The sequence below is a fragment of the Cibotium barometz genome, chromosome 29, assembly GCF_041138505.1.
Source record: "Cibotium barometz isolate CiBa-2024 chromosome 29, ASM4113850v1, whole genome shotgun sequence".
Classification (NCBI taxonomy): Eukaryota; Viridiplantae; Streptophyta; class Polypodiopsida; order Cyatheales; family Cibotiaceae; genus Cibotium; species Cibotium barometz.
In genome coordinates, this window is record NC_141074.1 from 32961542 (window position 1) to 32967541 (window position 6000).

A 6000-nucleotide genomic window follows, 5' to 3' on the forward strand; every position below is an offset into this window, starting at 1 on the left:
TTGCTTAAAGCACCTTGTGAGCTGTAATTTTCCCAACGAAATGTCCTCCAGCTATCCTTGAGTGTGTTTCATCTAATATTGTGACGAATTCGTCTTCCCGCACACATATCCTTAAGACATATCCTTGAGTGTGTTTCATCTAATATTGTGACAAATTCGTCTTCCCGCACACATATCCTTAAGACATTGTCCTTACCTAGCTTGTATAGTTCTCTAGCAATTAATTGATAAGGTGCAGCCAGCTTAACAAGCCGACACATTTTATCTTTGTTCAAGGGTCATTCTTGCAGAAAACCATAAGCTAGATAATCTGATATTTCTTCACTCCATTCGGGCACCATGTCTAGTTTGAACAAACAAGGATCAGAGAGGTCATCACATCAACACTAGTTGTCGATGCCCCATTTGGAATTCTTGACATATAATCGGCCAACACATGTTGTGTTCCCTTTCCTACTGTGACCGTGAAGTCAAATTCTAATAGTAATAACAACCAGCATGTGATTCTTCCCGTGGTGCAAGGCTTGTTCACCAAGTATAATAAGGCATGATGATCCACAAAGAATACAAATTTGTTGGCCAATAGGTAATGTCGATACTTCTTGACAACATAAACCATGGCTAGCCCTTCTCGTTATGTGGTGGTATAATTCACCTCTGCATCATTCAATTGGTGACTAACGAAGCAGACTGGGTAGTCCAATTTGAACTCACCGGGCTATGCCAATACGCATCTAATAGCAAAGTTTGATGCATTGATGTGCACATGAAATATAAGGTCCCAATTAGGTGGTCTCAGAATTGGCACACTGGCTAGTGCTTTTTGCTTCAATCTATCATATGCTTCCTAGCATTCTTCAATCCATTCAAAGACAATGAGTAGCCTATATAATGGTTTGGAAATTTCAACATAAAATATTATGAAGCGGCGATAATACCCAACGTGGCCCATAAATCTCTATACACCTTTGTAATTAGTGGGTTGGGCAATTCCAAGATCAACCTGACTTTACTGTCGTCAGTGGATATACCGTTCTTAGAGACAATGTGTCCTAATATCACACCGTGTTTGACCCAAAATTGGCACTTTAAAGGGTTTAAGAAAATACGATATAATCGACATCACTCAAACACTTTTCTCAAGCAAGCCAAATGATCTGTCCATCGAGAATGTGCACATAGATCATCAATGAATACCTCCAACCACTTTTGCAAAAGTAGTCTTTGAAGGTTGTGCACATTAATCCTTGGAATGTTGCTAGGGCATTGGTGAGAGGCCTAATGAGGTCTACATCACCCAAGACAAAATGTTGTGGCTAGCCCTAGTGTCAACCAAGGCGGGCCACATAGCTAGTTTGGGAGAACTCTAACTCAAGGTGAGTCGATTCCATTGTTGGTTTTATTTTGAATGTGTCAAGCAAGAAGATGGATGTGTCTTTAGCGCCATCCAATCATGCAAACCTTGTCCCAAGATTTTGTGGAAGAGTGTCCATGGTTGCAAAATGTGAATCCAATCCTTAGAGTCGGCAGTCTCTGGGAGGGGATCATATCTTAGTCCTCATCTTCTCCATCCAACATTCTTGGTCCTCATCTTCACCATCCAACATCTTGTTACAAGCTCTATAGATATCAATCAACGTGGTATGAGGTTTTACATTGCACCCTCTGCAAATATCTGAAGCAGTCTAAGCCATTGTGTGTCAGACTCATTGGCAAGAATGCCTCCTTCCATGAGATGAGTCTTCCCAGTTTTCAAGGTTATTTTCAAGGATAGTTTTCATATATAAATGTGATTGGTTTCCCAATCGTGAAAAAGCCTTGCGACTCTCACATAAACCCTTTCGAGGATCATTTGGTATGACCCTCTTCTCTAAAAATCCATCACCATGAATGTGTGGCGGAATCTTAATCCAAAGGTCTTGATTTTTTAATCTTGCAGGATGCTTAAGGGTTTGGTTGTGTTCCCAACAACAAGCTTCATTACAAGGACGCTTAAATTATGTGGCAATCCCTTTTCCACATTCTTTTATGTGGCTCCCACCATTCACACAATATCTCATGTGGCATTCTTATCTTTCCACATAACTCATAAGATAATAGCTTACACTTCTAAGGTGAGTTCACACACTCAACCATATAACCCGAGCTTACATTTTTCAACACCCCCTCTTAAGCGAAGGGTGTGTTCTTTCCGCTCACACTTGACCACTATCCAATTAACCAAATAACCTGAGCTTACATATTTCAACACTCCCTCTTAAGCGAAGGGTGTGTTCTTTCCGCTCACACTCGGCCACTATCCAATTAACCAAACACTCCCCCATGACAATTTGGCATTGTGCTAAAGTCATCTTTCAAAAATCCCCTAAAATGTTCGATTGGAGTGTTCCACTTACTGCATGTACATGTGTCTACTAGTCTAGACACTTAACTCCGTTATGAGCAACGTTTTCCTTGGACAGAGCCACCTAAGTGCTTTTTGAATAACCATGTGCCCGGGAGAAGGAACTAACCCACAAAGTGCATCACCCATGCATGCATAACTCAACGCACACCACATTACAAACCGTTTTGAGAACGTGTGAGCTTAGGCAAGGGACCCTTATAATTTCGGTGAGACAATTTTATATATATTTTATGCATGCAAGCAAGGGCAAGGCACCCATCCAATATGGTCAAAAACACCACAGCTTTTGTAAAAGTTGATACTCGTTCGTTATTTAGGAATATGGAGGGGAAAAATGTACAACTTCGTGTGTCTTGCATAGACACAATTTGCGACTCTTCATTAACTTGTGGCTCACTCGGCCCCTCTGTACCTCTCGTTGGGTGCCTTCACACCAATGTGACCACCACATGTCTTTTTATAAGCTACATGTGGACCAAGGCTTAATTGGGGCCCCTTTACACCACACATTATAAGTCTATTTTTGTCTCTATCTTTGGTCATCATTGATGAAAAGATAGCAAATGCACCTTATCTCTCAAAGTTATTTGGAGATAAGGATGCTACTCTCATGAGATGATCCTCATGGTGTTCTCACTATGCACAAGTGAACTTGTGCTTCTTAGGACCAACACAAGCACGATGATTTTAACATGACATGCTTCATGGTGACAGTGATCATGGTTGCTAGAAATGCCAACCGTCAACTGCTTAATACTTGTTATGATGCCCCCTTTGTTGTTTCCTTAGCTTGCTCATACTTTCTCACACCACAGTATCCTTCACAACTCCAGCCTTTTGAGAGACTGCATTGACTGCATGAAGTCCTAGGCACCTAGACATACTCATGTCACTTCATGTAACTCTATCCTTCCCATGGTTCGCAGCCCTCTCTAGAGCCAATTGTAGTTGCAAGCGCAAGGCACTACTTATTTTTGTAACTTGTTTTGGCTCTTCCATCCTTCATTATTTTTGTAACTTGTTTTGGCTCTTCCATCCTTCATTGTTTCTAAGCAAACCATACCCGCTATGCATACGCTCATATAGATTATTAGACTCTGCTTTTGTAACTTGTTCTGACTCTCCCATCCTTTCTAAGCAGGATGAGACCGTACCTGCCATGCATACGCTCATATAGATTATTGAACTCTCTATTTTCAGCATTTAATAACTCCCTCTAAGTGTCTCTCTTGCCAAGCTTTGAATGCTACCCATACAAATTATTGAACTCTTTGTTTTTAGCGTTAATAACTCCCTCCAAGCCTCTGTATTCACAAGCTTTGAATTCTACCATAAGCTAGTGTTTGTTCTTTAGAATATGCAAACCCTATTGGCTTGTGAAACTTCCAAAGACAACCACTTTCAACTGGCTAGTGCTTGTGAAACTTCCAAAGATAACCACTTTCAACTGGCTAGTGCTTGTGAAACTTCCAAAGATAACCGCTTTCAACTGGCTATACCACTGTGGTTGTGCCAACCTTTCCTTCATAAATCTCTTTCTCTACATACTTGGCTTGTCTTTTTACATGAATAAACCTCCTCCTTACATAGCCATCCATATGGTTACAATAAGCTCCCCATTGAGCACGCAACTTGCATGCTCCTCCTCTTTGCATGCCAAATCTTCAAAGGTTACTCTTCATAGGTTTCTTTTGAGAAATCAAAGGTGCCAAAACCATTGTGTGAGCCTTTCCACACTAATTTTTCTCATCTTCCATGAGCAAACTACCATGCTCCACCCCTTTCGATGAGCTCAACATAGGCTTCCACTCTTTGCCATAACCTACTTGCCCCTAATTGGCCAAGTATGCACCTTCACCATCTTTGCCAAAGTGCAAAGGACTAATGGAATAACACATCCCTTCACAATAGCAACCCTTTTTAAAAATTGAGCATTCCCCTATGCCCAAATCAAATTCCATGAGGCAAAATCCATAAACAACCGCAAATCCTTCTTGTTGTTGATGTAAACTCCATAGCCTTTATAATATTGAAATCTACATTCCTTGACTTCATGGATAGCTTCCAAAACTCCAAATGTAATCTAAATGTTAATAGAGTGTGCTTAATTTTTTCATAATAAAAGATGCAAAATCATACAATATGCTTAATCAAACAAACTCTCACAAAGGCTACTATATGCATAGATATCCACCATAATCAAGAGCCTGAGCTAGCTCTGATACCATGTTAAGAATGCCAAAACTTGGGATTAATCATGGTGGTTCACATAATCAACAAGAATATTTAGGGTGGATTATACCACACTAAAAACTCCATGATGAGAGAGAGACACAAAGTAGCACACTTAACCAAACTCTATTACAAATGTTGTGAACCATATAATTAGAGGCTTCTAATATAGATAGCCTCTAGTCCAATCTCCCTTACACATCATCACGCCATGTGGAAATCTCTTTTCTACATTCTTTTATGTGGCTCTCACCATTCATACAATATCTCATGTGGCATTCTGTATAGGAATCTTTTCTCCAAGTATTTACATGAGCTTGCAATTTAAATATAAAAGAGTTGCACACCTTAAATCAACACACCATAGCATAACATAACATAACATAAGAAAATACTTAACAACACAAGAACAAGAGCATTGAGTACACGTGTGGCTCTTTCTCACACATGCAGTATCTATGTCATATTCATATTTTCAGTCCTTGGGGCCAATAATAGGACCTTTTTTCACTTTTGGGGCTTTTGCCTTTACATATAAATAACCTTATCCTAAGTTTCAAAGATTTACACATGCTAAAACCTTTTCCCAATAATAAATTAAATGGACTTATACATACACAACTACTTGTGCTCACACGTACATTAAATAATCTTGTGCACTTACGCACATAAAATAACCTCGTGCACATATGCATATAAAATTGAGCCATATAATAGACTACAAATGATCAATTAAATGCTAATGCAAAAATATCATGATTAGCACATGATCTTTGTCTTCATACCACCACTCAATCCACCATCTGCACGACACCTCAATCGGTACCCTCATAGTGTGTGACATCTCAATAAGTACCCTCACACATCTCACTACCTATACTTATAGACATAATCCACGTTAGTTAATCAATTTAAATCACATCAATGAATCCCAATGCTGTCATTGGTCCGTACAATGTTCAGTATTCCTACCTCTAGACTTATGGCTTTTGTGTCCAAGCTCACATCTCACGTGTTTAGTAGACTCACGGCTCATGGCTCACGTGTCCAGACTCACGCCTTATTGCACAAGATTATGGGATCACATCCCCAACTCAAGAGTTGATTTAGCTTAGTTTTTTTAAAACTTTTTGGGCTTGATGGGGAGTGATTAATGGTCTTAATCCTCGTGAATGGTTGGTGTGCAAGTAATTGTAAATATTTTTTTATGGATTTGCATGATTCTAATCTACCAATCCAATAATACACAAAAATTTTATGAATAATTATGAAATGCATGAATAAAACTAACAATCCCACCCCAATGAAGCTCAATTCTCATGTTTTCGTAGTAGATTCCACTCCTAATCACAATTGCTAAG